Here is a 13491-nt window from a genome sequence, read left to right on the forward strand (position 1 = left end):
GGCACTTATCAGCATGAACTTTAGCATTCGTATCTGCGTTATGTCCTGAAAGAAAATTGTTCATCAATACTAACAAGTTTCTGTGCTGGGACAGAACTTTTTCAGATGGGAGTTCATATTTGTTCCTAGTTTGGAGATAAGACCTTTTTTTTCTTGGGTTTTTTTCTCACAGTTTGCCTATGCTATGAGCAGTTGGAACGCCACAGGTCTCAATCTGCTTAACAGGAAAACATGGACAGGGATTCCCCATTAGCAAGTGTGCCTGTTGTACTTCATTGTACAAAACGTACAAAGTCTTAATTGCTCATCCTGACCAAAAGATCATCCACATTTAGTAGTGAAAAGGGAGGGAAGAAGATGGTCCTCTTTCCAGTTTAGGAACCTTATTCATGCTTTTATGGTGGACACTGAGTTCTGAGGAAAATCCTATGCCACTGCAAAACTCTCCCCATAGCTTTCAATAATCCTTGTCCTCCGAAGAGGTCTCTTTTTTCAGATGAATCCTAACAGTGTAGGATATATTGAAGACCAATTAATTCCCTCCTGACCTTTACTTCCAAGGCAGAGCACTGAGAATTAGATAGAATGCTGACTGCGCACATCTCCATGATGGGAAGGTGAAAAGGGACAATACAGGAGGAAGAAAAGAAAAAAAAAAACACCAAACCCCAAACCCAACAAGAATGACAACAGCAAAGGCAACCATATCCAGAGATCCATACCTGCTACCTGTCTGTGAGAGGTGAGGCCAGATGGCTGATAGTATAGGCTTCTAACAGATTTTCAGCTCACGCAAAGAGCTGTGAGACTTGAGCTAACTAAGCAGCTTAGTTAAAGCTGGGCTGAAGCAGCATGTTTCTCACACAATCATTATGTGTGTAGTGAATAGTATGTCTATATAAAGGCAAAGAGAAGGGCAACATCCCAGGGAGAGGTAGGGCAGTTTCCTAAGGCATCTGCAGGAACAGCAAGACCAAGCACTTTGTGTGAACTGCTACTATCTCCTTGTCAGACCTTAATGCAAGGTGGCAAAAAGACAGATTTTTGGGCCCAGATGTCTTGGGAAGTACATGAAATGGTGGAAAACCACTGACTGTTACAAGACTTCAAGAAGTGATGGAGAGCTATGCTGGGTAAGAGCTGTCAGAGGAGTTGTGCATGGAGCAGCTGAAATGAAGAGAGAAGTCAGATCCACAGACTCTGCGCTGGCTGATGTTCTGATGAATCACAGAGCTGTGACTAGGTGCATAGGATCAAACCCCTCCTGATGCAGAAAACAACAACCATACAAAAGGGAGAGATCATAAAATTGTTGATGTGGGCATGCCCATGAGGTTTTTCAAAATGTTGATGATGAGAGAACAGACTCACACTACAAAATGAGTTCCTTATTGACATCCTGGCTCTTCCTTACTTCCTTGCTCTCTCTTTGCACTCAAAGCCAAAAGAGTAGGTTTTGAAGAGTCACTACAGGGGCTGAGGAGAAGCTGTGTTTCCCACCAATCCATTACAAGACACCCATAGGCAGCTTTCTTATGTAAAATGAAATCAGGATTCCTTTTTTCAAGCATCCACAGTTCAATTCTGCATCCTATACACTTTTAAAATGTAATATAATCTCTTTTTGTCTGATGAAAGAAACATGACCAGCCCTCTGTTTCCTGTCTCTTGATTTCCCTTAATTCAAAAGGCAAGATTTCAATGTCATAAAAGGGATTCACCCTTTTTGCACAGGTTGGAAAACCTCCTATGTGCACTGCCTGTAGGCTAAGCTCAACTCCCGTTAATGGGTTTCTCTGTGGTGTGGATAATTGCATAAAGTGAAAAAGGTAGAAGGTGGAAGAAGGTGAGTATTAGATGCTTAGCTTGTAGTGGTGAAATCCTACTTATTTGTGTGGAAGATAAATTACATAGCTCAGAATAACTTTTTGCTAGAAAACTGCATAACTGCCAGGATGTCAATCTCATGTGAATTTTGGAGATGAGGCCACTACAGCATGGGATGCAGTTTTCCCATCCTTCACAGGCAGCTGCTTTAGGAAACCATTGCAGTTAACTGTAGGTAAAATAACCAAAAGCTGATATGACTTAATGGGAAATACAGCAGAATTAGACAGTCTCAGATAGGATTGTAAGATGAATATCAATGAATAACATGCTCTTCATTTGTGGGTTGACTATTTACTATTATGGGAGACAAAAATTTTCAAAGTTCAACACCTTCAAAATAAAGTAAATGTTTTCCTTTTTTCTTAGTTACTTCTTCCTTGCATCTGCTTAATGGACAGATTAAGTGTGACAGCTTAATCTCTAACAGAGCAAGTCAGATTTCAATGAAATTCAAGCTTGAAGCCATTAAAAAAATACCCTTATTTGACTTGCTACACTAAGTGTACATGTATATATATACATACAATTTTGCATTTATAGAAGCAACTACAGCCATTCAAATAAAGCTTGGGGGGGGGGGGGGAGGGGGGAGCTTAGGACCCATCTGGAGCTATCCCAGAGCCTTAGCCAGTTTTCAGTAATGTGATTGTGATTCCATGCAACCAAACGTCAGGTATTACAGTCAGGGAAGAGAGGAAAGTAGATCCTCTTTGTAAACTGGGAAAATTTGACCAGAAAAATACAGTTTATGCTGGAGAAGCAATCCAAGATGAGCTTTCAGTGGAATACTGTGCCTGGACAAGAGTTTAGCCTGGGTAGGCTCAGGAAACTCATGTTTCATTTTCAATATTGTGTTAGTGAGACTATTTTTTAAAAAAATATTTATGCTCATTTTGTTTTCTATAAGTTTTGGGTCACCTGCTGGGGGGAGGAGTGAGTGAGTGGCTGTGTACTACTTTGCTGCTGGCCAAAGTTAACTTGCCAACTCTACTTCAACAGATATGTTAAAACAAACAAGGGATGGTCAAAAATAGATTTGCATGAATTATACTGTCTCCACCTACTCTCACTTCCCTCTAATTTTCACATACTGTTCTAGACTAGATTTTTTTGTCTTCTCCTTTCTCCCTTGTTATTAACTCTGGGACCAGGCTTGAAATTACATGGTAATGGTGTTTGCGTATGAATGCATGAATGTTGTTGTTACAGGGTGGCTGTTTACTCCAATGCTACTAAAGAGTTGTCCAATAGATTTCAGAATCACGCTGTAAACCTTTAGAAACACAGGAGAACTGTACCAAATGCTAGAAGACAATGGTATGCCCAAGCAGGTCCATGGATATGCGAAGACTGTGTTTAAGAACAATCAGTGCCAATTTTTAATACGACATGTGTCTAAGTTGTTTGCATGCTTTCCATACAAAGAAGTTCAAAGAGGTCATCAGTCATGATCACCTCATGTCTGTTGTGATATTAAAGTTAATGGACTATGGTTAAGCTTGGGAATTGAGGTAGACTAACCGGTGAGATCATAAATAACTGGCTAAATTTTTCACAACAGATTGAGAATGCAGGAGTTTTCACTTTGTTTTCACTGAGAAACAAGCTATTCAGTCTAATATTCTGAAGAGCTATTTAGACAGGAAACAATTATATGTAGGAAAAAAATTACAATTCACTCAACTTATAAATTCTACTGTTCATTTTCTATTATAAACTAGCTTTCTTTTAAAAACACACTGTCCATATCTACCACTATGGTATGTCTTTTGTCTTTGTTATCATTCTTACAATATTATCCTCAGAGAACAAATATATGCAGACCTGTAGTTGAAAAAAAAAAACCAACCCCAAACCCAACAACAACAAAAAAAAACCCAAAACCCTTAAAAGGAATGAAGAGAGCTCATTGTCATAATATGTTGCCACTCATATCCATTGATTGTAAAGAAAGTACACAAGCTTTTGTGGCCAGCAGACTTGGATCTTAAGAGTCCAGGCTGTCAGTGAAGGGCCATTAGTATCAGCCCAATTCAGTGACTCACATTTATTGGTCATATAGGTTCGTTAACATCAATAGACCTACTTCAGGAAAGATTAGTGAACAGTGAGTCAGAGATGAAATTTGAATCAAAATGAGCTTGCCTTTGTTTTGCTCATTAAAAACTCCAGATACTTATTTTCTCCATTGAAAGCTTATCCTATATAATTTCAGAGGCTCAGCAAGAAGACTATGTTAAATAGTATAGTCTATGCCGGAGGAAAATTTCTACATGTGTTAATGATCTCATTTGTAATTTCTGACATACCATTTCATTTCAGTCTTTGAAACATGAAACCCTGGAGTTGCCATACATAGTGAGATCTTATATTCCTTTGGTGGAAGATAGCTAAACCCTCCACATGCTAGAGCTGCCCTTACAAACACTGAAGTGCATATGAAAAAGGAGCTCTTCTCCATTCATCCAAAGACCCCGTGGCAGATTTTGGCAGAGAACCATGGTGCAGTGAAGGTATACAGACATTAAACCGTCTCAACTGGGCCTTATAAAGCAGATTTTCATTGAGATGTGCAGTATACTTGAGTATATCTATGATATGAGCAGTCCTTACAGGTATTAAGGCATTGCTACAGGTATAAGGTTCTGGCTCAATACCTATAGCTCATGAAGTTTACAGCTGTAATTTTGCATATTTTTTTTTTCCTTTAAAGATTTTTTCCAAATATTTATGAAGTAAGTAAAATTAATCAGGGGGAGCATAAGCAGAATTACTATAAAGTCTACTGCAATTATAAAAAGTGGGCTAAGTAACCACTAACTCTACCATCTGCATACATAGTCTTGAGGTGTATGGTATTAAAATAGCTGGATTAGAAACAGACAGATAAGGCTCTTGCCAAATTATCAATTTTAATTATAAATACAATTTAAAATTTTATTATATGCATATACTATTTAATTGTGTATCCATTTTTACAGGTTTTGATTTTTCTTTATATAAGCAAACTTACAATTAATTAATCAATGTCTACCTTCTTTATAGCTTTTTCTGCTGAACTAGAATAACAAGATGTTAAAACTAAGGTACAGAAAAGAAATATATAAATGAAATCATCCCCAAATTTCAGCAAGTTTAAATTTTCTCTTACAAAAATGGCAGCTACCTACAATTAGATTTTTTTTAATAACAGAGTTTTAATTCATGTGGAATAGTAATACTAAAAGTCCTAGTACCTTAAATTATTCAAAATCAACACCTTCTGGTGTATCCTGAGAAGTCTTTAATAAATATTAATCTTGTGCTGTTGAAGGTAGTATTCTGCATGTGTTGCCGATCTGAAAATCAGAGAAATTGAATACTTTTCTCCTCTATGACTTGTATGTTAGATTGTAGTGTTAGCTGCAAGCTTGAAACCATTTTGAAAACTTTAACCTGAACTTTTCATGAGAATTGGAGTAAGTTAAATTGATTATACTGCAGCAATCACAATAAGGCTCTTTGCATTTATGCTCTAATGCATTTTATGAATGTAATACAGGAATTACAATTTAAATTTTGGGTATTATTTTCTCTTTAAAGCTAGTTAAAGTGAAAAGTAGGAAGGAAAATATCTCAGTATAAGTGATCTGTAATTACAGCTGTTTTCAAAGAATATTTAATAATACACAGAATATTAAGGCTTATATAGGCTTAGAATTTAACATACTGGTTATTCAGCTTTGACTGTATTTTGAAGACCAGTCTTTAATTTTGGGATACAATGAAATCGAAGACAATATGTCCATTAGACTCATTATTATAAGAAAAAAAGCTTCAGATACTATCCAGAACTGAATTAAAATTCTAGATGATGAAGGTAACCTGCAGGTGAAACACATTTTACACTCAGAATTTAAAATTCTAGTTTTGCATAATACTGGATAAAAACAAAAAGAAGTACTGAGTCTGAAAAATGTTATCCATATATGTCTTGTCTGCATTGAGACAAGTAAGCTAAATGTTTTGTTTTGCTTCATAATGTACAGTTAGAAACATCTCCTGTCAGTGAAAGGTTTTGTGCTGACTTAAATGGAGGGTTTAATTTGGTTTAAAATGGCCAGTTGTGACACATAAAAGCGCATGTAACAAATGCAATGAGAAGCATTGGACAACCCCAAACAGCCAGAAAATTCTCCTCCCAAGAGATAAACTAAAAATTCCTATGGCCACATTGGCAGAACTTTTCAATGATTTCTATTTATCTGGAAGAATACATTTGAGCATAAAGAAAGCATCTATCATTCCTATCATTCATGTCATTTCCATCCTGTGAATAAGCAGAAACAAGAGCAACATTTAAGTCCTTTGAAGTATTCTTCATCAATTATTTTAAAAAGAGCAGCTGTGGAACTGTTTCCCCAGAGAAGCTTCCTTTTTAGCTCTGTGATTATCCTAAGAACGTTAATTTCATATCAGTAACATATACTTCAGTACCAGTGAATTAAATTTTTGTGAAACAAACCAAAGTCTTCAAACAAAAGTCCACTGGAACTAATTTTTTTCCTTAATAATATTGCAATGAGTATTTTCTCTTTCTGACAGGAAAAATAAATTTCAGTTGTTAAGTCAGTAAGTTATTATTTAACACTTGTTAAATATTTGGGGAAGAAGGCAAGTAACTTGCTAAAAAATCTTTTTATTTTTAAAAGCCTATCATTATCCATTGCCAAGGGTCAAATTGTCCTAATTGTCTCAGGGGGGTGGGGAGGCTGGGGTGTATTATGTATTTTAAGCTACATAAAAACCACTTTCATTTTTGTCAGTTGCTTACCTCCAAAGTTTCATTCTAATTTCACACTGAAAAAGATGCCATAATAGAGATCTACTTTCTCACTTTTGCACTGCAGACAGATTTTTAGTAATTTCTGTTGTTTTTAGTTGTGTGTTTTGTGTTGTTTTTCATATAAAGCATATGAAAAAAGATATTGTGATGACCTTCTAAAATATTTAAAGAACCACTGTCCAACACATCCATCCCCTTCTTCATTCAAATTTAAATGGAAGAATGTCTTCATTTTTTTAAAAAGAAAAAAACAAACCAAAACCAAACAAAAAAACCCAAAGCAGTAGAAGAAGGCTACTAAGCCTATTTTCTTTCTTTTAAATGTAGCTCACATTTATATGTAATGAAAAGGTAAAATACTTTTCATGGACAGTGGGTGCTTCCATGACTGCACAACCGTGAACAACTCTTCACAAACAGAATTCAGAATGGCTCCAGTATAGAAGTGCAATATGAGTATATGTCCTCAGTGTTTTAAGAAGACTAGAAACTTCTCATTTCCTGAAGGATTAGTCCTCAAATGCAAATCACTTTCCTTGCCGGACTGCTGTCATTGAGTCAGTAGGTGGTGGCTTTTGTCTTCCTGAGTTTTTTAAACACATGCTAAACAAAGTTGTTCTGGCATGCATCCTGGCTGTTATTTTAATGGTCAGTCTAACCTTTGCTGTCAGAAAGACAAAGTACTGCTTCTTTCCTGTAAAATACTCATAATGTAGCTAGAACTTAAGAATCAGCTGAGGATTCTGTAGAGATCACTTTCTATTTATTTATCTGCACAATTCTATGTTGTAATCAGCTATCTTAAATTGCAGTTTAATCATTTAAATAATTTGATTTAAGCAGTCTTCTGGCCTTAAAAAGAAGATGGAAAGCAGATGATTTAATTAAATTACATTGGGAATGAAGTTAAACATAAGAAGGTATAACTTCATCTGTGATAAATTCAAAACTCTTGGCTGAATATAGATTTCATGTCATTGTAAATCCTAATAACTAAAATTCTGATATTTAAAAGAATGCTAATTTCTATCTGTTTAATCCTGCTTATTACAGTGTATTATGTGATCAATATTATAAATGCATCATTAGCCACCCTACAGTTAGTGTAACTCCTAACATTACTTTGGTGCAATACATGGATGGCTCTAAAGCCAAAATATAAATCTAATTGGATCATTTTTATTCCCTTTTTTTTTTTTTTAAATAATTGTGTAGATGTATTTTCAATGTTATTTGTAATGTAAAGGATACTAGCTGGAGTTCATATTCTGTCTTTTCCATGCATAATGTATTGGTTTATATTTTTTGCAGAGGTGAAAATCCAAATAGAATTATTTTTAGTTTTTAAAGTAGTTTCTGTCAGAACAAGTTTTGCTTTTATTAGCCCAATGGAACACAGAAAGAAAGAAAGAGAGAGAGAGAAAGAAAAAGAAAGAAAAAGAAACAAATAGAGTTACATACTGTTAGTGGCTAGCAATAGCCCTGGGAGGTAATCCTTCAAAACCTTCCGAACTTTCTCATGACTAAGAGTAATGTTATTGACATTATTAATATTGGTAGCAAGTGGAATGTTCCTCAGTCATTTGATGTCTGATTGTAAAAGCTTTTTGCCATTATGGTTATTGTTCTCATCATGTGCTGCTTCAGCATGAACAAGTCATATCTCTGTCATCACTAATGGTCCATTATTAATAAATGTCCTCAATCATTGATAGATTTAGCCAGATAATTCTCATGCTCTACCTCAGAATTCTCTCCAGTCTCTGGGACTATGGTAGTATGCCAATGCTTACATAGGCTTGCATCAATATGAAGAACTTTTTAATAAAACTTTCAGCACACTAGCCAGTTAATCATAGTGTCTACATTTGCGATGCCTTGGTATTTGCTCCGAAGAGTCATTCAAGTTCTCTAGGACAGGTGGCTCAGAGTGGCTTTTGTCATATTACTTAATAAATAAGCCTTATATAGAACTGCACTGCATTACACTACATAGCATTTTGAATCTTTCCTGCTTTGCCATGTGACTGTCCAGCACCTAATGTCTAACATTTAACTGCTATATGCACACCACAGCATCACACTGGCAGTTTCAAAAGTGAGCCACACATAACACTGAAGCTGCTTTTGCTTTTAATACTGGCCCTGCTTAAAAGACCTTAACATGATCTAAGGCCATTGCCAGGCCTGACTCATCATCTAGTTTGAGCCAGACAAATAATTTCCAGGTAGACGAATCTCAGAATCTCACAATCTTGCAGAAACTACTTGTTTGCATAAGAGAATGACAAGAGATGTCCCGGCTGCTTGATAGTTTCTCTTTTTATGCTAAGTAGTATGAAATATTCAGATGGAAGACCTCCATTGATCTTCTTCAGTTTCATGGCCTGGGTTTGGGGTTCTAAGTCTCCAGCTATCTGCTCTCCAACTCTTTTTTTTCTCTAAATTCCCCTGACTTCTGTCTCTTCTGGACTCAATATGTTAGAACTTATGATGAGATATTATATCAGAACATATGATGAGACTCAACACATTAGAGACATATGATGAGATGTCCACGGAAGGACTACCTCAGAAATACATTTTCCACAATATTTTTATATGTCCCTTCAGCCCAGTGGAAGAAACCAGGACAAAGGAAAGCTTTAGTGATTTCAGTCACAGCAAGCTGCAATTGGCAGCTTGATTACATATACCCTACTACCTCTCCTATGCAGTTATTAAGGTTGCATTTTTAGTGATGCACAATTAATCATTTGTGATTTACCCTCATTCCCTTAGGATACTTGTATCATCTTGCCTCTGTACTTTTGAGGTTCCTTGCAACAGTCTCTTTTTTTTTTTTAAAAACGGCCTTCAAGATATGGGTTACTGATAATTAATGCTTTATTAGCAAAACTTACTCATGCCTACATCCTTGTACTGGAGTCATTGAATAGGTCAGTCTACAGAAAAAAACCCAAACAACAGGCTAGATAGATATAGATTCAGATGACATAGATATAGTATTTCGTTAACTTTTCATTATTATCATCTATTAGTTACAGAAATATCACTGGTATATTATCAAATCTGCTTTACAATATTGCTCCCCATACCTATCAGGCCTGAAACACACAAAGGTGAAATATCGTGAAACCACTGATCCCTCACAGCAAACACAACCTAGCCCTTCTCCAAATATTTCCTCTTTCTTATGCCAGTTCCTCACCTTTCTTCTTCAGTCAATGCAGCTAGCAGGTTGCAAGCATGTCCACCATCTCAAAGTCCCCCAAGTTCATAGTCTAGTCAGCAGAATTTGGAAAGCCATCTTGTGCATAACTACTTTCAGGGCAGTTCTTTTTAGATATTGTCTGCAAAGGCATGAAGTCTTATCTACACCACCAACCCTACCCACCTCCTGGCAAGCACTGCTGCTACACAGCTGGTTTGGGATGTTGGCAGGATAAAGGATAAACACATATTATATTCTGTGTCTCCAGCCACTGGTAGGAACTGAAGGTCAGAAGTCTGATAAGATTTCTTCCCAGAAAAACAAAAATTAAATGAAAACCTCTAAGCAATGAGAGCCCAGGTAGGGCTTGCTTTCCAGGAAGTACTCTGTCCATGGGAGAAAACAGCACTTAGAAGGCCAGAAAAGGAAGAAAGTCTCTTCAACATGTACCTGAAAAACTTCTAGCCCAGAGGTCCAGCAAACCAGAGACTAGGCACACTTCAAGCATGTTGTCTACCAGAATGAGGCCTAACACACCACAGTTCTCTGATTTCTGGAATAAGTCAAATAGTGACTGCATCCCAGAAGGAGTGTATTGAATGAGTGACACAGAGGAAGATGACCTGGGTAACCTCCTGGTACATTTTCCAGATATATATAATTTGCTGAAGAAGATGAGGTCTTGAGGGGCTTGTAGGAGGCAACTGTAAATGTAGAGGAGTGCAGTGGAGATGCTTAAAACCCAAAACCTTGAAAATTATTCTGGAGCAGATAAGTTCCAGCCTATATGTCCTGGATAAATTCAGATCTTTTGAATAAAATGAGAACATCTGTATTTACTAATATTTGGCAGAGAACTTGCATCATATGCATAGTTATGCAGTTAAGAGGACACTTCTAGTTTTGATACTTATTTCGTATCTTTTAAGAGTTCTTTATGTAGTTTGATGCAGCTCAAAAGTAAATTTCTTTTGAAAATACTTTAGAAAAACAACAAGAAGAAAAAGCACTTATGTACATGTACCTGGCTTCTTTTAGAGTTTTCAATGCCAGCATAAAACTAAGAGCTACATCTATATTGCTGTTCAGTTGCTCAATTTTTTTTTTCTCCCATAGAAATACAGAGCAAAACATTCAGAACACGTAATTGGCGTAGCACAATATAATATAATACTTAATTGACATAGCACAATAATGGGTTTTCTCTAGTTTCAATAAAAGTTGAAACATGAATATCCTGAACTGTTCCTCCTAAAGAAAGAATGAGTGACCCCAACCATCACAACTTACCTTGAGTTGCCTTACTTTTTAAGAGAAAACCAAGCCACAAGCCCCAAAGAGCATACTCCAACTCTAGAAGAAGCATCTAAGCAGAAACTGTATTTGTGGTTGCATCACTACAAGACCTCCAGAAGCTGGCTAGCACCCATGCAGCATCAGAAAGCTTTGTAATACTAACACAATTTTCATTCTACGTGAATGTACTGTTCATATCCTCAACCCTTGTAATTTCCTGTCACATTGCAAGGCTCATGGAAAATCTCAAATGCCGTTGGCTTCTCCCCTCTTCCACTTAGGCAGGTAGGGTTATTGTTGGCTCATTTTAGTTCCCTAATCCCAATGTGCTGCTACAGTGATTTATGCTCCTGTTAAGACAGGTGGCTGGGCAGGAGGCCCACCCTAATTGTGCTGCCTTGCACTACATGGCCCACACTGCTAGGCAGACCAGCCTATTCCACTGAACAGGATTTTTGCAACTTTCTTATTCCTTTGTTTCCAAGATTGTCTGACTGTTTTCAAAGTTTCTCATAAATCACAGTAGTCACATGCCTGTCTGCTGATGCAACAGGTTCAGGATGAGACCAACAAAGATCTCCAACATTTTTCTCCCCCTTCTGAAGTGGAATACTCCCATATAAGTTTTTATGCATTCTAACACCTGCTGAACAAGTACATATAAATCTATTTGGAACAGCTAACATCAGCAGAGATTGTTAGAGTGCCAAAATCATAATGCGATACCTTCTGGCCAAGTACAGCTTTGTGACAGAAGCAGACATTCAAGGGTCCAAGGAGAGCTACATCAATTGCTGCAAAACCTTGGACCAATGAAAAATAAAGTTTTAAAAAAATAGACGTCTGAAATGGCATACATCACTGCCAGGCAGACAACATTCTCACTGCTAAGGCTAGAAACAAAGAGCAGCCAGGCCCAGAAGTGATGCATGCCATTTCAGATGCTTTCTAAATAGGCAGCACAGCAAGAATACCAGAATTCATATCTCCGTATCTATCACTGCAGCAGGCCTGACATCCAGGAATCCACACAATGGTGATTTTGCAGTGTTTTGTATCCCTTATTGTCCTTTGTTTCTTTTATTTTCTTTTCCTTTTCTCTCCACTGGACTTTCATAGGATTTTACTAAGCCAGCAGATAACTGCACCCACTAAATGGAACGAATTTAATTTGCCAGATGATTCAATTGTGCAAAAGTCTAGCAAGAACGTTGATAAAACTACAGGCCAAGAGCTCTTTATTCCTTGACTGAGTTTTGCTCAAGAGACTGCATTTTGTGTATTAGTAGGCAGGAGCATCTATTATGGAATTCTTATACATTATTTTTTAAAGTTTCTTTTATAAATGGGTGTGGGGATGGTTGATTTTTCATTGGTTATACCTTGCCTAGGCAAGTAAAGTTTATTTTATTGCATTATAGGAAATAACTCTGTGGGAGTTCATGTGGCTGCTTGATGCTGAGCTTCACAATAAAATAGTTTGCAATATGTTGTTGCAAGAGTCTACTCTCATTTTTGCCTAATGCCTTTTTTTAGTGTTTGTGCAGAGCATTCTGCTAATCCATTTTGAGCTGGGTAATAACTATCTGAACTAGCGCATTTTCTCACTTTTTTTTCTTCAGGAAAATTGAAAATTCTGTAGGAAAATATGGAAACGCTTTATCTAAAACAATCTCTCCGGGCAAGCCAGATGGGACAAAGCAAAATCACAATATGCCTCAGTAGTTTTAACAGAAGTGTTTATCATATGTGCCACTTCTGGCCCCCTAAAATAAACACAATCTATAATTAAGTATATTTATTTATTTTTCTCTGCTAAATCAAGATGCGTCATTTCTACCAAGGCTTACTGTCATTTTCATCAGGATAGAGCAGTTTGAGTGACAGTGTTCATATTGATTTCCTCTTTCAATACTAGTCCAAAGGCTCTTACCATCAAGAATAACCTCTCTGCTTTTTTTTTAATTTTTTTTTTTTATTAATATCGTGTGTTCACTGCAGGATGCTGAAACAAAAATTACATTTTGTGGCTTGGGAAATGGACATTAACTGAGCTTCAAAGCACATATAGTAACTATACACAGAAATTCTTATGCATCTATATGTGGAGAACACATAAAATCAGCATTTTTTCTTTCAGCTAGTACAATTTTCCACTTATATAATTATTCTAATTAACATTTCCACAAGACCATGGTGGTGCAGGTTGTCCCTCTGCAGCCCACAGAGGACCATGCCAGAGCAGATATCCACCCTGCAGCCTGCA

Source organism: Buteo buteo, chromosome 3 (genome assembly GCF_964188355.1).
Source record: "Buteo buteo chromosome 3, bButBut1.hap1.1, whole genome shotgun sequence".
Classification (NCBI taxonomy): Eukaryota; Metazoa; Chordata; class Aves; order Accipitriformes; family Accipitridae; genus Buteo; species Buteo buteo.